Here is a 24672-nt window from a genome sequence, read left to right as displayed (position 1 = left end):
CTGGGCCATCTCTGTTTTGTTTGTTGTTGAGTCCCCAGTCAGGGATCGAACCGGCGTCCCTTGCGGTGAAAGTGCCAACTATTGGACCACCAGGGAAGTCTGTGTTTCTGTTTTTAACTGTAGGTAGGGACCTCCCTGGCAAAGGGCACAGGTTGGATCCCTGGTCAGAGAGCTAGGATCCCACATGCCTCAGGCCAAAAAACCAAAAGATAAAACAGAAGCAGTGTTTTTTTTTTTCCAGCTTTCTTCTTTTTTTATTTTAAAACATGTTTTAATTAATTAATTTTTTAATTGAAGGATAATTACATTGCAGAACTTTGTTGTTTTCTGAGAAGCAATAGTGTAACAAATTCAAGACTTTAAAAATGGTCCAAATTAAAAAAAAAACTTAAAAAACAACAAAAACGCAGTAGGCAAACACATATACACACACACACACGTGGTTTTCGAAGAGCAGAGGTTGGCTGAATTTCCACGCTCTTTCACTTATTTTCAGGAAAGAGTAGAAGTGGTTCATTTGTTCAATCAACAAACACTTCCTTTGGGGCTGCTTCTGTGAGTCCAGCACTGGGCTACATCAGGGATTCTCAACTGGGGGCAATGTCCCCACCGGCCGTGGGACAATATCTAGACACACTATGAGGTGGGGTGCCTCTAGTTTGTAGAGGCCAAAACCATCTTGAAATGCTTATGACAGTTTCTGAACCAAGGAATTATCCAGTTCAAAACAACAGCAGGGCTGGGGCTGAGAAACCCAGCTGAGGCCCCTGGGATAGGCAGATGAGGTCCCTGTCTTGACTAGGTTTCCTTGAATGCAGTCATCTTTTTTTTTTTTTTTTCAAGTTTTTTTGGGTATAATTGATTTATAATGTGTTAGTTTCAGGTGTACAGCAAAGTGGATCAGTTATACATATATCCACTCTTTTTTAGATTCTTTTTTCATATAGACCATCACAGAGTATTTAGCAGAGGTCCCTGGGCTACACAGTAGGTCCTTCTTAGTTACTATTTTATTTAGGGTAGTGTGTGTATATCAATCCCAATTTTCCAGTTTATCTCCCTTCCCCCAGCTTACTCCCCAACTATTTCTTTAAGCAGTTGGCCTTGGAGAGGGGTGTCTTTAAAAACAACTTCAGTCTTTTTTTCTCTGAGGGTGGACCTGTTGTTGAGTTGTGTGTGTGTGTGTGTGTGTGTGTGTTCAGAGCCGTGGTGGGTATATGTTTGCACTTGTGCGGCTGTCTGTTTATGTCTATGTGCTGCCACGGGACTCCGTTCGTCAGAACGCTGCTGTCATTTCCTTCCCCAGCTTGCCAAAGAAGCACGGATGATTTGTGAAGACCTTCTAAGGTTGAATTTGTCAGTAGGCAATGTTAAGGCATCATGGGGGCTTCTTAGGTGGCTCAGTGGTATAAAGAATCCACCTGCAATGCAGGAGACACAAAAGACACGGGTTCTATCCCTGGGTGGGGAAGATCCCCTGGAGGAGGAAATGGCAACCCACTCTAGTATTCTTGCCTGGAGAATCCTCATGGACAGAAGAGCCTGGTGGGCTACAGCTTATGGTGTCGCAAAGGGTGGAACGTGACTTAGCTGACTGAGCACACACACATGGGGCTGAGTTCCTGTCTCTGCCCCCAGTCCCTCACAACTCTCCCTGCCCCCACCTTAGCCATAGAACTAGAGGTCTGCCTCTGAGTCGAGGCTTTGAACTTGGAGTTTAGTTTAGGCTAACTCCGCTGTGCCTGCGTGAAATCCAGGAAGCTTTAAAACTGGTATTTCCGAGGAATCAAAGAACAGTCCTGAATGTGATTGATCTAGACTGGAGGTTTTAACCTCATCCCCGTTGGCCTTCTGGGCCAGATGATCCTCTGATGTGGGGGACTGTCCTGTGTATTGTAGGGTGCTCAGCAGCATCCCTGACTCAGGTCTGCTAGCTGCACCCCAGTGCTGACAACCAAGAACGTCCACAGCCCCAAATCCCCTGGAGGCATAACACTGCCTGGTTGAAACTCATTGATCTACAGATACACAGAGAAGCAGGGACGCACCTCACTTCTTTTTCAACCAAAGAAGCCAGGTTCAAGTGTGAGACTGTGGGATTCCACTTCAACAGGGTGCAGAAACCAGGCACTGCTAAACAGGGTAGTGGTTGCCCTTTGAGGAGTGGGAAACAGAGACTGGAAAAGAACACCACGGAGACTTCTGGGGATTTTTTTTTTAATCTAGATGCTGGGTACACTTATGACATATGTGCTTTTCTCTATGTATTTTCACACCTGAATCAAAAAGTATATGTGTTGATGGGGAAACATATTAAGTGAACACATTTGGAGAATCAGAGAAGACTGTCTTAGGGGAAAAAAAAATCCAAATGGGACAGGTTTCATCTCCTTCCCAAACCCCGCAGTGGACGGTTTATGAGCAGCTTTATTTAAAGGATTCTTACGGAATCCCCCATCTGTTTCTAAAGCTGCAGAAACAACAACTCTGCAAGGCAATGATCAGATTGAGGACAACACACTGTTCTCAGCTTCTGTACAAACACACACACACACACACACACCCCCCAAACAGAGATGTCACCGGGCCTGTGTTGAATTTCCTGCCTTTGTGTTCTCCGGGGCAGCCCTGCGGAGGGGAACACGCTGCAGACTGATATGTGAAATGAACCAATAGGCCCAGTTGAGACTTCTAAAAACAAACAGCCCTTTTAATCTTCTGGAGGGGGGAAAAAAATCATTTACATGGGCAATGATCAAGCTCCCTTCTTTGCACCCATTTCATGGCTTGGTCTCGAACCTCTTTCCTAAATCCTTGTCACCCATACCAACCCTGTTTCCATCCAGAGGACTCCAGATTACAATCCTTCTGCCATTTCCAAGTCTTTTTTTTTTTTTACTACTTTAAAATAATTTAAACATTTATTTATTTTCATTTTGGCTGTGCTGGGTCTTTGTTACTGTGTGAGCATTTCTCTGGTTGCGGTGCAAGGGCTCCTCATTGCGGTGACCCCTCTTGTTGCCGAGCACAGTCTCTAGGCCGTGTGGGCTTCACTAGTTGTGCTATGTGGACTGAGTAGTTGCGACTCCTGGGCTCTACGGAGCACAGACTCAATAGTTATGCATTTAGTTGCGGGCTGTTCTTAAACCAGGGATTGAACCTGTGTCTCCCGCATTGGCCAGCGGGTTCCTTACCACCGAGTCACCAGGGAAGGCTCCATTTCCAGGTCTTAGGGAACAGCCGCACAGCCACGGGGATGCCACAAACAGAGGCGGTAGGTGTTCTCTAGGTCCTTGAATGTTCCGCTTTCAGGGAACCCCAAGGAAGTTTCTGGAAACAAGCAGGCCTCAAGATGTGTCTGAGAGACCCCACCCCCCGCAAGTCCTCCTCCTTGCGGAGGCCTCGTTGGGCACCAGAATTTTGGAAGAGGCGTGTGGACGCTGGCCGCAGCCTCCCCAGCTGGCCAGCGTTTATAAAGCGGAACACATCTGCTGTTGACTGTTAGCATGGAGGAGGGGAGGGTGTCGGGGGAGAGCAGGAACCCCAGACACTAGGACTGAGCCCACATAGCGCCAAGAGAAAATTGCTTCTACACTGGAGCGAAGGAGAAACGCTTCATGAAAATGCCCCCTTGGCCACCCTCGCCCCTCCCGCCTCCCTCCCCCGCTTCCCTCTCTCTTTCTTTTTTAAAAGTCTCCAGGTTCTAGCCAGCCTGGAGATTTATGATGTGTTTTGCTTTTCAAACACCCTAAGATCGTATTTGGGTGATAAAGAGCTGAGAGGTCTGCAGATAGCCTATTGGTTGGAAAAAGAGAATATGATGTATGGTGAATGCAGGCTATTTCTCGGTTCTGAATCCTCTCCCCCTTGCCTGGGGCGACACATAGGAGCCACTGAAAGACACTGGGTGACAAGCTTGGAGACAGCCCCCCCCACAATGCCCCATCGCATGCACAGAGAGGCATCACATGCTTACCACACATGCCTGAGACCCACAGGCGTGCGGAAGCATGTTCATATGCAACACATAAAACCATGTAAAACCAGAGACAGGCGCAGACCCATGTCTCTCAGAACGGGATGGGAGTATGCACCCAGGTTCCACCACGCACGAACCTCCCTGTGGCCCCACCGAGAAGCTTAAATGAATGCGTTTTCCTTGCCATACGAGTGTCTTCCAAAATGCAGCCCTGGGGCCCACAAAACGCACTCCATCCTGCTTTCTTCATCAGATGTCCAGACCCCTCATAAAGCAGAAATCCTCAGAAACAGCATCTCACCGGGTTCTAAGCCTAGCCCTAGTCCAAGACTGGATGCCCCCCTTTCTGCCTTCACAGCTGCTTCAGTGAACTTTGCAAGGGAAACTGCGTATCACAAGAGTGTTCCTGGAGACCCCAGGAGACAGGCAAGGCCTAGACAGACTATCAAGGACCCATGATGGATAAGCCCGGTGACAGCCAAGACAGAGAATTACATGGGGTTTCTTGGAGAGACAAAATAAAAACCGGCCCCCAGTCTTCCAGCCTTTTCTCCAAGATCTAATTACAGATGTCTTGACATTCCTTCTGAATAGAGTTTCCTTAAAAGATTTGCCAAGAAGAAACATTTGGAAACCGTGTTTTAGGTATAATCCGGTCTGGGAGTCACTTTTGCTTGCTTTGTCGTTAGATGACAGAGAGCTTAATTACAAGGAACGGGCTTGTACACTGCATTCGGAAAACTAGATTATTGACCCACATAATACACCCCATGCTGACAATGGCCTTTTGGCAAAATGCACGTCTCTGATCTCACATTAATTACTACACAAATATACATATTGTGGGTACCGAGCTTATGCGACAGAGTCCTCTTGACACATGTTCACAATAAAAACACATTTTTTTTTTGCTTTGCTTCCCCTGACCCTAAGGGAAAAAAGATGAACATTTTTCAAGATGCTGTTTTAATGGCATGAAAACTGTCTGCTGAGTGTTCACTCTGCTTTTGTTCTTTTTGTTTTCTCCTTTTATGAAAAAGCCTTTTAAACCAAGCATTCCTGACTTGTAATTCCTTTCTTTGCTTTCGCTTTTATGCCGAGGGAGAGACAGATTAGATTAGATTAAAGACCCGGAGACACCTCATGAAATACATTCCATCTCGGGGCAATTTGGTTGATAGTCAATTTGTACGTGTGTGCGTGCATGTGTGCATGTGTGCGTGCATGTGTGTGTGTTTCTTCTTGTGGCTGATGGTCTTTTTACAGACACAGGGTTCCGGTTTCTAGGAATGTATTTGTTCCCTTAACTTTTTCCCCTTCAAAAGTCTGCAGCCTTTGATTGTGGCCTGACTTCTTTAGGGGTCTGTGGCATTTGGGGGGAAGGTAGTAAATCTTATTAACTCTTTCCTTTAACTTCTCACGATGTCTCAAAACTTCTTCCAAAAGCATTGGCAGTTTCTTCTCAAACTGCAGATGAAAGAGTTTGTTTGAAAAAGCCTTTCCCCGCCACTCCATTGGGCCCCCGGGTTTGTCTGCTGATGTCACAGTGGTAACCAGGGCCACACCCTGTGACATCACAGTCAAAAGGCTTCTGACCTTGGCCTGGAATTCAAAGGAAAAGCTGCCCATAAACTTCTAAAGCAGGCAGGAGATAAATATCCTTAGTCATAAAAGAACAAACAAAGTTTGGGGTGGGGGGTGGGGGCTGGAAAGAAAGAGCAAATTTTTTTTGTTGTTTTGTTTTAAGAAATACAGTAAAATACTCTGCCAAGTTTTCCAGGAAGTGCCAGTGGCCATTTTGATGATGTGAACTAGACTTTAAAACCGAAAGAGGAAAAATGAATGTGCTGAAGAAGGCTCATTTGCAATATTAGAAATAATTGGGTGAAGCCTACCCCTAAACCATAATTTGTAAAATGAAGCAGAGCAAAGCAACATCCGTTTCTGAATGCCAGGAGAAATTAGCTGCCAGGATAAGGGGAGAAAGTCAGGGAGGGGATTTATCAAAAAAGGGAAAGTGCTCAAAGTCATGGGGTCTCCTGGACTGGATTCTGGGACAGAAAAAAAAAAGGGGTGAAATCTGAATAAACTCTGGAGTTTAGTTCATTATAATGTCCCTATATCAGTTTCTTCATTTTGGGGACCCATGGTAAGATGAGGTAGTAACATTAGGGGAAGCTTGGTGAAGAGTAAATGGGGATTCTTGTATCATCTGTTTTTGTTGTTGTTAATTTTATGTATTTATTTAAATTAATTTCTGTTGGAATGTAGTTGCTTACTGTATCATCTTTGCAATGTGTCTGCCAATCTGAAATCATCACAAAGCAAAAAGTTTCTTTTTGAAAGAGGAGAAAGTGGGGCATTGTGTTTTAGCGTGTGTCTTGGGAAGTCTTCCAGTTTTCTCCATTCGCAGTCCACGTACGCAGGTACTGGATTTCCATGATGGTGAGGAGCACGTGACTTGCAGGGAGCTGGCTAGAGTCACAGGAAAGAGAGAAAGGCTGGAGTTGCCTCTGAACAACTTTACAAAAGGAAAGATAGTCCCCTGGGCCATTCTAAGTTATTCTTGTCTTCAAAGCCTTCTGTGAGTCACCTGGTCTAATTTCACAGATAGACTTCTTTCTCCAGACATCCTGAGGGTAGGCTGACCACACAGAATGAGGAGCTGATCTTCAGAGGCCAGGAGGTGTAGGAGAACAGCACGGAACTGGGAGAGGAAGATCCTGTCCCTGCTTTCACATGAACTTGCGTGTGTATTGGGAAACCAGATCCCCCTCCAGCCTCATCCTCCTTGCCTGCTAAAGGGGGCTATAGGACAATAGATCACATGTATTTACACTACATATCGGTGCTGGCTTGGATTGATTGGTAGAGACTGGCTAGGGCTTGGATCTGAGCCTGGGTTCAGTGAGTGTTGTGATCCATTAGTAATGTCTGTTACAGATGTAGGAGAGGACAGTTGAGGCATGTTTGCTATTCCAGGTCCTTGCACATTTGGGCCCTAGGCTTTTTGGGACCTGCTAGTCCAGACTCTGGACATGCCTCCTCTGGCATCTGTGTGAGCAATAGAACACAGTTCCTGAAGTCAGCCAGTAGTGGCTTCTAATCCTGGCTTTCCTTCCTGCACTGAAGGTCATATGGCCTATGACATTTAACAAATATGAACCACAAGTGTGCCAACCCCTGTGCATATCCCCTGCCATCTGGAGGCAATAGACAAGTTGACAGGCAATAAAAATGCACCGTGCTTAAGTGCTCTGATGACAGAAAAAGTGTTCTCAAGGTACTGAGTAGGAAAACCTGATTCACATCTGAGGGGCAGGCCAAGAAGACTTCCTGGAGGAAGCAACACCTAAGCTGAATTCTGAAAGATAAGATGGTATTATCCTGGGGAAGGGAGCAGGGAGAGATGAGGATGGAATTTGGCCGGGCTCAGATTATGTAGGGAATTTCTCATTCATTCTCAGGGTAAATGGGGAGCCACTGAGAAATTTTAGGTAAGGGAATTTCATTAGCAAAAAGAAATAAACAAAAAAACAAACCCAAGTCTTTCTGTTTACAGAGATAGAGTAGGGGCAAGCCTAGAAGCCATTTTTAGAATGAGGAGTGGTTTGGGAGCCTGGGGGTGACACCACAGGTGATCTTGGTTACCTTGACCAGTGACATGGTTTCCTGATTATGTGTGTCAGCTGTGCAGGGTCCAGATGAAAGAGCTTTGTTCCCCATGATAACCTTGAGAGATGACTCAGCAGAGAAGAGGGCAGGCAGCGGAGAGGGTGCAACAGTCAGTTCATCTACAGATGACAGCCTGTCCTTGGCTCATGGGAAAACAAGGCAGCAAAGCAACAACAACATAATAATACCTGTACCAGCCAATACTACTTCCTGCTTCCTCCACCGTGGACCAAGCCACCTTTATCTCTCTCATTTGGATGACTTAGTGGCCTAAGTCCTCCCTGGTTCCTGCCCTGGACATATTCTCTGTTTTGCTCTTAGTTTTCAAAATTTCACTTTATTGAGGTATAATTTACACAAAATAAATGCATCCCTTTCAAGTGTATGGTTCAATGAATTTTGGTAAATATATGCATCTATGTAACCACTAGTCCAGTCAAGGTATAGAACATTCTTCTTCATTTCCAAAGTTCCCTACAGCACCTCCTCAGTCACTTCCCCACCTTCACTCATACTTCTGTCCCAGGTTGACCATTAATCTACTTTCTGTCAATGTAGAGGAACTTGATCATTTCAGAGTTCTATGTCAATGAAATCATCCAGTATGGATTTTTTTTTTTTGCAGGGGGTGGGGATCTGCCTTCTTTTGCTTGGGACTGTGTTTTTGAGATCCATTTGTGTTGTTTCATGAATCAGTGGTTGGTTCCTTTATTGATGAGAAGCATTCCATCACATGGGTGTGTTGCAGTATATGTATTCACTTGAGGATGGATATTTGGGTTATTTCTAGTTTTTAACTATTATGAATAATGCTGATATGAACAGCCAAGTGTAAGTCTTTTTGTGGACATATGATTCTTTGCCTTGGGTAGATATCTGAGTTGAATTGCTGAGATATATGGTAAGTGTATGCTTTTTAACATAAACAATATAAACGAAACCTAAGAGCTAAAACTATATAAATTCTAGAAGAAGAGAACATATTAAGAAATCTTTTTGACCTTGGAGTAGGCACAGATTTCTTAGTTAGGACACACAAAAACATAAACCATAAAATAAAAATAAATGATAAATTGGATTCTATCAAGATTTAAAACATCTGCTCTTTGAAAGACTTTGTTGAGAAAATGGAAAGGCAGGAGAAAACATCGTCTGTAAATCATTTATCCGACAAAGGACATGTATTGAGAATATTAAAAGAAGTCCTATGACTCACTAAATAAGAAGACAAATGATCCAATTTAAAAATGGGCAAAAGAAGATGTATGAACCATCAAAAAACACATACAAAAGTACTCAGCACCATTAGTCATGAGGAAAATGAAAACAGAAACAAGATATCATTGTGCACCCAACACAAAGGCTGAAATTGAGCAGACTGACCATGCCAAGTGTTGACAAAGACGTGGAGCAACTGGAATGCCCAATGGGAACACAAAGTGGTGCAGCCACTTTGGAAGAGTTTAATAGATTTTTTAAACTCCTTTATGAAAAACTGAAAAAAATTCTTAAAGCCCTCTCTGCTCCCCATTGCACTAAAATAAAACCCAAACTTTGTGCTGTGATCTATAAAGCCGTCTATAATCTGGCTCCTGCCATCCTGCAACCTCATCTTGCATCCTCTCCTTCAAGTTACTCCCTTTCTGCCACATTGACCTTTATTCTGACCTTGAGGCAGAGCAAACTCCTTTGCTATTCCTTTTGCCTGCATACTCTTTCCCTGGCCCTTTATATGGTGGTCTCCCTGATCAAGTCTCCACACAGATGTCTTCTCCTTAGAAAGACCTTTGCTGTGCATTAAAAATGGTCCCCTACATGGAACTCTGCTTAGAGTTATGTGGCAGCCTGGATGGGAGGGGAGTTTGGGGGGAGAATGGATACACGTATATGTATGACTGAGTCCCTTCTCTTTGCACCTGAGACTATTACAATACTGTTAAGTCAGCTATACCCCAATAGAAAATAAAAAGTTTAAATTTAAAAAAAAAGAATTGAAAAAAGAATGTAAAAACTAAAGGTTCTCCTGCCATCTGCCATGTCTCATCGTTTTACATTTTTGTTCTTTTTAAAAAATGTATTTAGTTATTTGGTTGTGCTGGGTCTTAGTTGAAGCATGTGGAACCTAGTTCCCTGACCAGGGATCGGACCATGAGTCCCTGCACTGAGAGTGTGGAGTCTTGGCCACTGGACCACCAGGGAAGTCCCCTTTTTACCTCTGAAAATCTCCTATGTACTTGCTCAGTTTACCTCCCCTCTCTTACAACTAGAAAGAAGGCTATGAGAAGGCAGGGATCTTGTTTCTTTATTCAACACTGTGCCCTGTAACAAAGTTCCTAACACACAGTAGGACCTTTACAAATGTCGAACCCCCTAAGTGTTGTTCACGGGGACAAGGACAGTATAGCTGGTTTCTGGCAGTTCTGGGATATGAATCCAGCTCTCTCTGGCCTACAGGCTTGGGTCGACCCCTTCTGAAAGCTCACAGTGAGATGGGGCTGAGTCTTGGAGGGCAAGACTAGATTCCAACCGCAGGATATCCACTCTAGTCAGTGAAGGAGAATTCCAGGCATGAGAAAGGCCAAGTTAAGCTCCCAGAATGGGAATAGCTTGAGGGAAAGCCCAGGGTGTGTGGCTGTGGGGCCCAAAGGAGCCCAGATATGACTTCAGTTGGCTTCCTTCCTCCTTGGAAATCAGCAAGAGAAATAGGGTGAGTTATTGACATCCTCACCCATTTCCCATATGAAGAGAGAAATCTCCTAAGGACAGGGATGGGGTTAAGGATGTGGGGATGCTGCTTCTGTGTTGAGATGCAGTTGTCAGGATTTGAGTAAGACCTGGGGGCGCAGGTGGTGTTAGGGGTAAAGAACCCACCTGCCAACAGAGGAGAAGCAAGAGATGTGGCTTCAATCCCTGGGTGAGGAAGGTCCCCTGGAGTAGGAAATGGCAGCCCACTCCAGTATTCTTGCCTGGAGAATCCCATGGACAGAGGAGCCTGGTGGGCTACAGTCCATAGGGTTGCAAAGAGTCAGGTGTGACTGAGCAACTGAACACACACACACACACACACACACACACACACATATTCACGGGCATGCATGTGCGTGCGCAGGGACACTCTGGGGACCTTGATGCCTCGGGTGGAGGTGGAGAGGATCGGGCCAACTGAGTCGAGCCTCAGAACACCTCGGGCAGGATTTCAGTGGATTTGAGTGTTATCTTTTTCACTGTGGTTGAAGTGTGAAGGCAGAAAAGCACGCAGTTTTGAGATGGTTGTAAGCTTGGAATCAGCCAGATGGAATTTCAGATTTGACTCTACCACTTTCTAGCTGTGACCTTGGGTGAAGACTTTTTTCCCCTTGAGGCTTACTCTGCTCATCTGTGAAATGAGGATGATGGTACAGCCATTTACCAGGTTCTTTTTTTTTTTTTTCCACTGAATTTTTTTTGTTGTTGTGGGTAAAAGTCACATAATACAAAACATGCTATTTTAACCATATTTAACTGTACAGTTCAGTGACACTGAACACACTCATATTGTTGTAAAACTCCTCATCATCCATCTTACAAAATTTTCACCTTCCCAAACTGAAACTCTGTCTTCATTAAACACCAAGTCCCCATTCCTCCTCCTCACTCCCACTCTCTGGCCCCTGGCACCCACCCTTGTACTTTCTGACTCTGAATTTGAATATTCTGCTGCTAAGTCGCTTCAGTCGTGTCCGACTCTGTGCGACCCCATAGACGGCAGCCCACCAGGCTCCCCCGTCCCTGGGATTCTCCAGGCAAGAACACTGGAGTGGGTTGCCATTGCCTTCTCCAATTGAATATTCTAAGTACCTTTTATAAGTGGAATCAAACAGTGTTTGTGTGCACCTGCTGTATATAATTTGGGGCTTCCCAGGTGACTCAGTGGTAAAGAATCTGCCTGCCAATGCAGGAGACATGGGTTCGACCCCTAGGTTGGGGAGATTCCCTGGAGGAGGAAATGGCAACCCACTGCAGTATTCTTGCCTGGGAAATCCCAAGGACAGACAGGCCTGGCGGGCTGCAGTCCATGGGTTCACAAAGAGTTGAACACGATTGAACATGCACTCACGCACACACGCATTGTACATCATTTATTAGGTTCTTAAGTCCATTCCATGAGGAAATACATATCCTATCTCTTGGCTCGGTATATAGCACTTAGCGAGTGTTTAATAAATGGGGCCAATTATGATTATAATGATTGTGCTTGCTACCTTCTAGAACTCCAGCGAGGTTAGCAGAGGAGCTGAGACTGGAAGAGGACTCAAAGAATGGAAGATGTCAGCAATTTACCAGTAGTACCGGAGTCTCCAAGAATCCAGGTTTAACATTCAAAGCAAAGACCCCTCACCTGGAGGCCTCCGTCCACCTGAGCATTCTTCAAGGATCTCCTTGGGTCCCAGGTTATCTAATTTTTGGATGGAGCAGGGAGCAGGGGACAGGCCATCCAGACAGCATTGAAGGGACTTCCCTGGTGTTGCAGTAATTAGACTCTGCCTGCCAGTGTAAGGGGCCCAGGTTCCATCCCTGGTCAGGGAACTAGATCTCACATGCTGCAACTGATAAGAGCTCAAATGCTGCTACTAGAGATCCCGCATGCCAAAACCAAGACCTGGAGCAGCCAAATAAATAAAATAAATAAAAATAAATATATATATAAAAAAAGACAGCATTGAAGACTAAAGACCTATGTGTGTTCAGGATCAGGAGTTCTGTTTTCATTTCTTTACTGAGACTATGGAGAAGTAGTGGAACTTGTCACTTGATCAAATCTGTCAAAAATGAGAACGTTTACCCCCTAGTGGTAAAGAACCTGCCTGCCAGTGCAGGAGCTGTGAGACGTGGGTTCGATCCCTGGGTCAGGAAGATCCCCTGGAGGAGGGCATGGCAACCCACTCCAGTATTCTTGCCTGGAGAATTCTATGGGCTGAGGAGTCTGGTAGGCTACAGAGTGGGACACAACTGAAGCGACTTAGCACAGCCCCATCCCATTGGACTGTGGAGACCAGGAAATGAAGAGGGGTGAAGAGAAGCCCCTGACGTGGGGCTGGCACCGAAGAGGTCATGAGCAGAGGAGCACGTGGGCTAGCCCAGCCTGTGCCTTCACTCTGCCTGAGAAGTTGGAGTCTCTGAGTTTCTGAAGCTGCCCGCTTGGCTTTAGAAGAGAGAGATTCCCAGACGTTTTCAGCACTCCAGACATGCCCAGACTTGCAGGTGCCATTTTGAATTTTCGAGAGGCCCTTGACTTAAGGGTGTGAGTTCACAGAAATGCTTTTGTCTAACTTGTAACCCTATCTTGACCGATGCAGATTTCCTCCCCAGCCCAGGGAGGGGAATGGGAGTCTTCCGAAGACCCCACCCACCTTTTATCTCATGGCTTGTTCCAATAGTTTGGGAGATAGGTCAGGGAGATACCAACGTCCCCAAGATCCCCAGGAGAGATCAGCTGTTGACTTCAAAGAGTCAACGCGTTTGGATCGGAGGGATGGAGGGTGAATGATTACAGCAACTTTGCAAGCAGTGAGGTCCTCTGGCCAGCCGGACTGACAGGTCTTGGGCTTTCATTTAAAGGAGCAATCGATCAGAGGTGATGATGGGGGTTTTGTGGCTTCATGCAAGTCTCCCAAGATTCTCAGGGAAACAAGGAAAGGGGTATCATTAAAGTTGAGTTACAACTATGTACCACGTGCCCTGTGAGGTCAGGCAAATGCTACTCGTATGACAGGAAATCGAGGCAGCGAAACATCTTGCCCAGGGGCCACCCAGCTGTTAAGATAAGAAAGAAGGGATTGGCCCCTTCTATTCTAGCTGACACTTCCTCCTTCCACTCCTAGTTTCATTACCTTGTATTTAGCACCTACTATCTTGCCTGGAAAATCCCATGGACAGAAGAGCCTGGTGGGCTACAGTCCATGGGGTCGCACAGAATCAGACACGACTTAAGTGGCTAAGCAGTAGCAGTACGCGGTTATACGGGGAGGAGGCACCTGAGACCTCTCTGACCTGTTTACATCACCTTGCCCGTGTCCTCTGGATTCCAGCCCACCCTCACCTTCTTTCCCTTCTTCTTCTTTTGAAAATAATATTTATTATTTTTTGGCTGCACCACGTAACGTACGGAATCTTTGCTCACCTACCGGGCACTGAACCCGCACCCCCTGAAATGGAAACTCAGAGTCTTAACCACTGGCCTGCCAGGGAACTCCCTCTTTCCCTCCTTTGGGAAAAAAAAAAAACCCTTCTCTCTGCTGCCTTTGGTTAGGAGACCTCTTCCTACCCAGCTCGGGCTTATCTTTCAGATTTGCACATGCAAGGAAGTCCTCTCTGACCCCAAGAAAAATTCGGACTCCTACTCCCAAGCCCACGACACATCCTGTCCTCCATCCTGAAATGTATCACCCCTTGGAAACTCACTGGTAGAATTATTTTGATTAAGGTCCGTGGACCATGCCAGAAGACTCTAAGCCCTGTGAACATAGAGAGCTCATTTGTCTTGTCTGTGGCTGGATCCAAACACAATTGAAAGAGCAGTGAAAAGTGAAAGCTTCTCAGTCGTGTCTGACTCTTTGAGACGCCATGGACTATACAGTCCATGGAATTGTCTATGCCAGGATACTGCAGTGGGTAGCTGCTCCCTTCTCCAGGGGATCGTCCCAACCCAGGGATCGAACCCAGGTCTCCCACACTGCAGGGGAATTCTTTACCAGCTGAGCCATCAAGGAAGCCCAAGAATACTGGAGTGGATAGCCTATCCCTTCTCCAGCAGATCTTCCCAACCCAGGAATTGAACCAGGGTTTCCTGCATTACAGGCAGGTTCTTTACTAACTGAGCTGCCAGGGAAGCCCAGGAAGAGCAGGGAGGTACCCAAGAAGACCCCAAGGAGAAGGACCAAGGACCACACAGGTGGGGAGAAGAGCCCAGAGAGGTCAGTTTGCCTCCAAGATGCTCTCCAAAGAGCCCTTTTCATGCTTCCTGTCCCAGCTCCTCAGATCCTAGGCGAAGGTGAAGTGCCGGACGTTCACCAGGACTCCTAGGATGAAGCCAATATGTGTTTTGAATGCCATGTGTTTATGCTTTCCCCTTTGAAGACTGCCTGGGAAAGGCTAACAGTCATGGAAGTAACAAACACTTTGCTTTCTCTTCTCTTGCCAAAAGCAATCTTTAATCACCCCACCAAGTAATGGGCTCAGAATAGCATAATGGAAACAAAGTACTTAAAATACTTTCTTGGGTGGATAAACACAGCCGAGGGGGGGGAAAAAGTCTTACAGGCCCAGCCCCATCCTTTTTCACTGTATACACAGCTAGGGGACATGCAAGGAAGAGAAAAAAGTCCTTCCCAAATAAACGGGTCATTGTAAATAACCAGAACACACATATTTTTAGTGGGAGCAGGATCCCCCATCCTGAAGATGATGTCGTAGTATTTGCTGGGTTTCCCCTTCCCCTTAAAAAAAAACCCCGTCACCAAGTGACAAAAAAGTAGGTCTGACATAACCAACCAGTGGGAGGGAGTTTTCAAAGAGATTATGAGCAGAGTCTCAAAGAGTCTTTCTCAAATCTCTTTAGGGTGTGGAGACCACTGGGCAAAGGAGATGGGTGGTGGTGTCCTGCGGAGGTCTCTGTGATTCTGAATGTTTTACTAGTGTTCAGGGGAGGAAATTTGTGCTGCTGCCCACTTGGGCTAAAGCCAAAGATGGAAGGAAAGTGGCATACCTCTGGGCTGTGGAATCCAGGCTGCAGACCCCTAGAGAAATGCTGAGTTTGGTATGAGAGAGAAGCAGATCTTCATATGCAGAGATAAACTTTTAGTTGTGGCATGTGGGATCTAGTTCTTGAACCAAGGATCGAACCCGGGTCTGCATTAGGAGCTCGTAGTCTTAGCTACTGAACCACCAAGGAAGTCCCAATAGACTCTTGAAAGAGCTACCTCCTCCAAGCAGCCCTTCTGGATTTTCATGGCTAGTTGGAATCTGTCTTCCATGAGACGAACAAGAGAAGAACTAGGAGCCTTCTAAAACACTGTATTCTCCTTGGCCAAGTTATTTATTCTCTCTGAACTTTGGTTTTCCCATCTGTGTCACAGGGACAAAAATACCTCCTTTGTGAGTATCCCTAGGCATAGAATTAAATACTAGTCTGTGGTCAGTTCCTCACCTGGAGCACTTAACTTGGTCTGCTGAGATGTCAGAATTACCCAAGTGCGTCTCAGGGTCTCCTTGAAGCGGGAGGGAGCCAGAGAGGAAGACGTGGGCACCGAACTAGCATGTTTTCCCTGGACTATTATGTCCTGGCCACTATGTTAGACCCTGTAATGTACATTATCTCCTATGTTCCACATGACAGAGTTTTCAAGGAGGTATAATTATCTCCACTTTTCAGAAGATGCAACTGAGGTTCAAAGTGCTTGAGTAACTTGGCCAAGGTCACACAGTGACTGGCTGAGCTCTGCAGCGTCCAGTCCCCGCTTCCTCATCCGCTAGTGTCTGATATAGAACCTGGCACATAGTAGCTGCTCAGTACACATATGTAGCTACAGCTGAAGTTCCCCTCACTTCTTGAATGTTTATTCACTAACAGATTATCTATGAATAATTGCAAACATTCTTGACATTTTTTCCCCATGTGTTAAACTTGATCATCTGATATGGTCTACTTAATCGTGGAGAAAACGAACATTTTTCAACACTTAAAAAAACTGCAGTGTTAAGGTCAATAGATACAGGCTGTGTATATAATAGGAGATGGAAGAAAGATGTTTGATGTGGGGGTTAATGTCATCTTTGCAACTGAAAGGCAGTTTGTCAATACAGATCAAGGACTTTCCTGCTGGTCCGGTGGTTAGGACTCTGTGCTTTCACTGCTGGGGCCTGGGTTCAATCCCTGGTCGGGGAACTAAGGTTTCGTAAGCCATGCAGCCTGGCCAAAACGGAAACAGACACAAAAGAACAGAGACCATGATGTAGAAGAGCTGATCAAAGTGGAAACCCAGGGGTAATGCTGGCCGGCCCATTTGACCCTGGGGGCCAGGGGCACTAGATGTCATTGGGATTTTGACAGTGGAGAGTCTGATGTCCGCAGATGTGTGGGCACCTGGGGCTTTACCTCTGCCAGTCCTGGTAGCATCCTCCCACCCTCTCTCCCACAGGACTCCCTCTTCTAGACCCTTCCTGCCCTGTGGCAAGGGGGGAAAGCATCAGGCAGATGGGTTGCCCTTCTTCAGTCTGGTCTTTGGATAAATCAATCTTCCTAAACTCCAATTTTTCTCAGTTGTCAAAATAGCCATAGGCTATTTGAGAGCATGGGCTTCCCTGGTATCTCAGTGGGAAATAACCCGTCTGCCAATGCAGAAGATGTAGGCTTGATCCCTGGGCCAGGAAGATCCCCTGGAGAAGGAAATGGCAACCCTCTCCGGTATTCTTGCCTGGGAAATCCCGTGGACAGAGGAGCCTGGCAGGCTACAGGCCACGGGGTCGCAAAAGAGTTGGACACGACTTAACGACTAGACACCATTTAAGAATGAACATGGGAGTCAGTGGCTTAGCTTGGGGCCAGCCCTTACCGAGTACTCAGTAAAGATAATTATTAGTGGTGTCAGTATCACACTCATTCAGCCACGTGTTTATTAAACAAGTATTAAAGGGACATCTTCCCGGTGCCACTCCAGGTGCCAACATACCACAGGGAACAAAGTAAAGTGCCTATATTGCTGAAGGTGGGGGCTAAACAAATGAGTCTCATGCAGCAGGCGATGAAATGAAACAGGCAAAGGGATGGAGAGTGAGGGCAGGAAGTGCTGCTTCATAGCGTAGTCATGAGGAGACTCGGGCAGAGGCTGAAGGCAGGGAATCAAGGTTGTGAAATTTGGGGGAACAGTGGAGGGAACAGAATGCAAAGTCTCTGACCCAGGACAGGGTTGGTTTGTTGGAGGATGAACAAGGAGGCTGCCGTTACTGGACGGAAAGTGGTCCGAGAGGCTTCGGTCATCAGTAAATATTGTTTAGATGGTGGCAAAAGATGAGACCAGAGAGCTGGGAGTTGGGAGGAGCCCAGATCTTGTAGACCCTCCCAGGGCAAGTACTTTGGCTTTGTGTCTGAAGAAAACAGAAGCTGTCTTGAAAAGGAGTGAATATCTTCCTTTCCACTCCCTTTGCCCACTCACCCTACTTTAAATTATTCTCAAATTTATTTTTAATTTTAATTTTTCTATTTTTTAATTTTTTGGGGGGGCCATGCCATTGCACAAGCTTGTAGGATCTTAATTCCCTGACCAGGGATTGAACCCAGGCCCCCTGCAGTCCTAATGACTGGGCTCCCAGGGAATTCCCTCCTTTTTATTTTATGAAAAATTTCAAGCATATAGAGAAGATAAAAATTATACAGAGAGCACCCGCATACCCAGAGAGTGGATTCTGCACTTCACAATTTCGTGTTTGCTTCATCGCACACCTACCCCTGTCTTCATCCCTTTCTCCATCTTTCGATTCATCTTTTGTTTTGTTGCATTTCCAAGGTTGCAGACTTCCTATGACCTCATCCCCAAACACTTTGGCATGCCGATCACTAAGCAGAGGTCAGTGTTTGTTTTTAAAGAGAAAATTTACATACAGTGAAATGCACACATCTAAGGCTCATTGTTCTTTGAATTTTGACAATTTTTGACATACTTGTGCAGGCCCAGCCCCTATCAAGCTAGAGAGTATTATCACCCTGCCCCTCCCTCCTGCCCTGCCCCCAGGCAACCATTGTCCTGATTTTTCTCATCAGGTGAGTTTGGCCTATTCTAGAACTTCATGTGAATGGAATCACGCTGTAGGTAGTCATGCTTCTTTCACTCTGTAATATATTGGGTAGGCCAAAAAGATTGTTCGGGTTTCCCATAGGATGTTAGGAAAAACTTGAATGAACTTTTTGCCCAACCCAATATTTGCAATTCATCCATGCTATAACTACCCACATATATATATATATGCATCTCAGTAGTAGCTCAGAGGGTAAAGCATCCACCCGCAGTGCAGGAGACCCGGGTTTGATCCTTGGGTTGGGAAGATCCCCTGGAGAAGGAAATGGCAACCCATTCTAGTATTCTTGCCTGGAGAATTCCATGGACAGGGGAGCCCGTTAGGTTACAGTCCATGTGGTCACAGACAGCCGGACATGACTGAGCGACTAACACACACACACACACACACGAAATGTGGGGTTGTTGTTATTGTTCAGTTGCTCAGTTGTGTTGGACTGTTTATGACCCCATGGACTGCAGCATGCCAGGTTTCCCTGCCCTTCACCATTTCCCAAAGTTTGCTCAAACTCTTGTCCATTGACTCAGGGATGCCATCCAACCATCTCGTCCTCTGTCATCCCCATATAGTGGGGTAGTATTTTTTGTGTGTGGATATACTGCAATTTATCCTTTCTCCTGTTAATGGACACCAGGGCAGCTGCCTTATATTTTAAAAGGACTCCTCTAGGAAATTCCCTAGTAGTCCAGTGGTTAGGATTTGATTCTTTCACTGCCTTGGCCCAGGTTCAGTCCCTGGCTGGGGACCTGAGATCCTGCAAACTGTGCCCCCTAAAATTAGAATAAAATAAAGTCAAATAAAATGAAAAGATCTTTTTGGCTGCAGGGTGGAGAACAGACTCTTGGGCGAAAAGGCAGAAAGTAGTCCAGCTTGGAGGCCACCAATTGTTCAGGTGAAAGATAATAATTTGATGATGGCATTGTTTGGACCAGTGTGTTAAGCTTTTTAGACACTTTATCTCTGTTAACAAACATCTTGGGGGCTTAGAAAACTCCCTTCCTCCTAGAGATAACTCATTCCTTCCCAAGGAAAGACACGATTGTTATGCTTCCCTTTCATATTCAATCATGTTAGTCACTTTAGTCAAAGGTTTCCTAAATCTTCTAGGTTACAAATTTGCAAAAAGGAACCTTGGAACTGGACTCTAGCAGTTAAGGCCCCGGGAAAGGGGATGAATTACAGAAGCTCCTCAAAGCCTAGGTCAAATGGGAAATGCCAAGAGAGAGATTAAAAGCTCTAAGTAGCTTTCCATCGAGGGGATTGGGGTTGGGGTGGGGTTAGATGGAAAGTTCTAATAATAAAAAACAGCTCATGGCTTTGAATGTTTACTACAAGCCAGACACTGTGTTCAGCACTTTCCATACATTTTCTTGCATCAGAGGCATGACTTAGGAATGTTCCCATTTTGTAGAGGAAAGCAAGGATTTAAGCCCATAGCAATCTGATTTCAGAGCCTGCACGCACCACTGTGGTGGGACCAATTTCCTTTCCATTGGAAAAGATGACTGAAATACATGCAACCGAGCAAATGGATTCTCTTTCCTTCCCAATAGAATGGACTGTGTATTGGTCCATATGTTTTCTGAAATCACCATAGAAAAGAACATCATTGCTCAGCAGTAGGATGGCCAACTCTTCTGACTTTGCCTGGGAGTTGCCCTATTTGAACTGGAAGAGTCACTTATCTTACTCATGAATGATGGTCAGTGTCCATGTGGAATGTTTCCGTTTGTGATCTGGATTGAGTAGTGAGAGCTTAATTGACTCTCAGATGGTGAGTTTACCCACCCTGGTTACTCCTTTAGTTCTGCCCTGCTCAGCCTTAGGACAATCTGTTTGGATAAGATCCACTGGGATGAACAATCATAGCAACTTTTATTGCTGATTAGCTGGTATTTGAGGACAGGCTGGTGGGTATGTATGCCTTTTGCTAGAGGGCTGGGGACCATCCAGTGGTTCTTCAATATTAATTTAGTTGCCCTGTGGTGTGTGGGATCTTAGTTCTCTGAGCAGGGGTCCACTGCTTTGGAAGGTGGATTCTCAATCACTGGACCACCAAGAAAGTACCTAGCTCCAAGCGTTGAGTGCCTGAAGTATTTTTTCTCTTCTCTACATAAAACAATGTCTCTCCAACACAGCTTTGCTTTTCCAGCTCTGTTGCTAAGAGCTGCATTGAAATCACAATTTTTTGAATTTGGATTAAGACATTGGCTTGCTAAATGTTCTGGAGCCTTCAAAACCTCATCCCTTTAATTCTTCTCACCTACTAACTAGATCATCAAAGAGGACTATTAAGTGCATCCATTCTCTACCAGCTTCTAATGAAGACTCTAAATAATAGAACCACACCTGGGCTGGAGAAGGAAATGGCAACCCATTCCAGTGTTCATTCCTTGGAAATCTCATGGACTGTGGAACCTGGTGGGCTACAGTCCATGGGGTCACAAGAGTTAGACATGACTGAGTGACCAAACCACCACCAGCACCACGTCGGGGCAGCCAATTTCAGAGCCTGCTAGATGATGCATTCGGCACAAGCATGGAGGCTTGTGACTCAGAGGTCCATGAGGGCAATTCGAAAGAAAAAAAATGAAGATTTCCAACTTGTGATAGACTAAAGTTAGGGTGACTGGTTTAGACTGACGCTCCTTAGGGTGAAAGCTTTTAGGTGTTTACCCATTGCCTCTTGTGCCTAAAAATGTCTTCCTTTCTAACCCTATTTCTTGCCTTTTTGGGTTTTTTTCCGCTGCTGCATTGCATAGCATATGAGGTCTTAGTTCCCTGACCAGGGGTTGAACCCAGGCCCCCTGTGGTAAAAGCACAGATTTTTAACCACTGGACCAGGAGGTAGGTCCCTCTAATCCTATTTCTCGACTTGTGCTTGGAGCTGTTGATTTGTCTCCCTAACCCTAACCTAAAGTCTTGGATCTGGTTGCCTTCCTTTCTTCTCTAGATTTCCACAGGAGCCTTCTGTCAGCTGTTTCCACTCTTCCCTCCGTACATCCACTTTTTCTGCAGCCCAACTGATCTGAAATGTGATTGTGATCACTACTGTCTTGCTCTCAGCCCTGCCATGGATCACCTGTGTGCCTGGGGTGATGCTCAAGTCCTTTCAGATCTGGCCATGTCTCCCTCTCCAAGCTCATTCTCTTGCCACTGGCTTGGAAAATATTTTCAAGAGTTCCCCAGCTATCTCTTCCTTGCCTCTAATTGATCCTAGTCCCTCTGACTCAGTTTCAGATTTTCCACTCTTAAATGCCCCATCCTTTCAAGGATGTGAGACTTCCGTGTGTTAATTCCATCTCTGGAATTTGCCTTCCCTTGTCTCTCTGAGGCTGGTGCCCTGATGTTGCCCTGGAAGGCAGGAAGGAGAGCCATACTTTAAGGTACATGGGTGAGATGACCTGGGTTCCAGCATGGTGGAGTGCCATCAAGAAATCCAGCCAGAGGGACTTCCCTGGTGGTTCAGTGGCTAGTACTCTGCCTTCCACTGCTGGGGACATGGGTTCAACCCCTGGTCAGGGAACTAAGATCCCACAGGCTGCATGGCACAGTGAAAATAAAAATAAATAAGTAAATAAAAACAAAACAACAAAAAAGAGATATTCAGCCAATAATCCCCCGATGCTGCTGATCTTCCATTAGTAGAGCTCCACTGATGTCAGAGGAAATTCTAGGGACCAACTCGCAACTAAATTAGGTTCTTAGGACCCAAAGAAGTGCCCAGATTTATCTGCAATCATGGCCTTCTCACCCATTGGCCGTAGATGTCTTTAGCCCTTTGTCGACCACCGGCTAATGTCAGTTCAAGCTTAGACCACTTGGGAGACCAGATCACAGCCTTTCTCTATTTAACCCATCTTGGCCTGCCACATCAGCCACTAGAAAAAGCAGTAGATATGGGGTCTTTGGGGGAAGTCAGCCACCAGGTGGGACCCTTAGGACTTGATCATTAGATTTTATACTGCCTTCTGTGACCTGTGTGGAGCCTCTGGAAGCTGTCCAGTGGACTTCCTGGTCAATGCAGACTCAGGGCCTATTCAAATCATGTGGAAGGAAGAAGAACAGGGGAGAAAACAGGAGCCAGTTTCACAAAGACGGAAGCAAAAACAAAATGCCTTGGAGAGAAAAAAGGCAAAAAGAAAAAAAGGAACAAAGCTGACGACAATCAGCCTACCTTGTCCCTGAGCAGAAACTCAATTCATTTGGTTTCTGCTTGGAGATGTAGGACCGTTTTTGACAGATGTGTTTTTATGCATCCTGTTATTAGGGCTGAAAGAACTGTCTTGATGTGATTGGGAAAATTACTATTTTAATATCCTTTTCCTCCTTTAAGCCTTATGCATATTTTCCACTACACAAGTCTCTGGTTGCTCACAGTTCAATATAAATGAATTCCACAGATTTTCTCTTCCTCCTCTAGTTGATATGAGTGGGTTATTTGGATTGGACTCCTATTTGTATGTGTGTGTGTATTTAATCTTTGCAAGAAAGAAAAAGGCAAAGCGTCAAATAACAGGAAGAAAGAAGACGGAGAAAAACAAGAGACTCCTGTATAGAAGCCAGGAACTAGGATAATTATGGGCATTGTTTTTTTTTTTTTCAAAGTAACAATATTTACTATTATTATTATCATCTTTGTGGCAGATGGCCTATGATTTTTGCATCCTTTCTAAACTTTATAAATTTGCGAGCTGATATTTGTTTTTTGTCCACTTTACAGACGAGGAGATTGATGCTTAGCAAGATTACCATTTACCCAAGTTCTGGAAAGTGATGGAGGCAGCCTTCAGATGCAGGTATGTGTGACCCAGATCTCTGCAATGAGCTGTGTACAGCCGCTGTGAACCAACAGGACATACAGAATGGCCATTGACAGTTTTTCTTGCTTTTCCTTTTCTGTAAATCACTTATTTTTTTTTTCCTTTGGAAATTGTGTCTCCTCTGCTCTGTGTGCAGATAATTCAGGTGAGGCTGACCCTCATCCCCAAGGTCCAGGAATGGTGCATGACCAAGGCCGGACCAATCGGAGCGTTCTGACTCTTGGCCAGAGTCCATGGCTTGTGGATGGCTGTGTGACCGACCTGGACCAGGAAGGACAATGAGATGCATTCCTGGGACTCTTAATGAGGATAGGCAAAAAAACTGGAGCATCTTCTTGGCTGGGGTTGCTATTTTAGTAAGATGTTAGCTTGGAACTTCTGAGGGTCTTCTTGGCTACAGAGAGCCGAGAGCCTGCTTGGAAGAAAGTCAACTGAATGAAACGTGAGGATGAGAGTTGAGGAGGCAAAGGCTTGAGTGTTTAGATCCAGCTTTGCCCAAGACTAGAATCCACAGGTGGACTTTTGAGTCACAGAAGTTGTTACATTCCTGGCCTTCTAAGATCTTGGAGAGGAGAGCTACATACCACCAGTGAGATGAGGGCTCGGTGAGGCAAGGTGGGGCGGTGGTGATTGTGATATTGTGATTCATGATAAGAAATACATATCTGGTCTTCAAGTTCCTTTTGCTGGCCCAGAGCTCCTAAAACCCTTGGAATTTCCAAAGTGCTGAGAGCCGATAAATGTCTTTTGTTATGTGAATGAAGTGACTTGGAAGCACCTAAGGATGGGGGCTGATTGCCTGGAGATCCAGTCAGGGGATTAGAGGGTTGGAACTTGCAGTCCCACCCCTCAACCTCTGGAGAAGTGGGGAGGGGCTGGAGAGCAATACCAGTCTCCAGTGGTTGATGATTTAATCAGTCATGCTCGCAGGGATTTCCCTGGTGGTCCAGTGGTTAAGACTTTGTCTTTCAATGCAGGGGATGTGGGTTCGACCCTTAGCCGGGGAGTTAAGATCACACATGCCTGGTGGCCAAAAAACCAAAACATAAAACGGAAGCAATATTGTAACACATTCAATAAAGACTTTTAAAATGGTCCACATCAAAAAACAAACATAAAGAATCTTGAAAAAAGTCATGGTTGTGTAATGAAGCCTTCATCAAAACCCCAAAATGAGGAGGTTCCAAGACCTTCCAGGCTGGTGAACCCATGGATATTTGAGGAGAATGGCACCCTCAGGTTAAGGGTATGCCCCTTCCCACGTGCCTTGCCCTGTGCTTCTCTTCCATCTGGTTATTCTTGAGTAATATGTTTTTGCTTTTTTTTTTTTAATCTTTTAAAATATTTATTTACTTATTCGTGGTT

General features: G+C 45.5%; 1 long non-coding RNA gene across 3 annotated transcripts in view; it reads left to right on the top strand.

The window, feature by feature from the left end:
- Positions 1–24672, top strand: part of LOC133228883 (uncharacterized) — a 155990-nt gene that overhangs the window by 19535 nt on the left and 111783 nt on the right. For all 3 annotated transcript variants that reach the window (XR_009730404.1, XR_009730403.1, XR_009730402.1), the window contains exon 4: positions 23208–23283. This is a non-coding gene — a long non-coding RNA (uncharacterized LOC133228883). The remainder of the gene's footprint in view (positions 1–23207; positions 23284–24672) is intronic.

Source organism: Bos javanicus, chromosome 17 (assembly GCF_032452875.1).
Source record: "Bos javanicus breed banteng chromosome 17, ARS-OSU_banteng_1.0, whole genome shotgun sequence".
Taxonomy (NCBI): Eukaryota; Metazoa; Chordata; class Mammalia; order Artiodactyla; family Bovidae; genus Bos; species Bos javanicus.
This window is presented reverse-complemented; position numbering and strand designations above follow the sequence as displayed.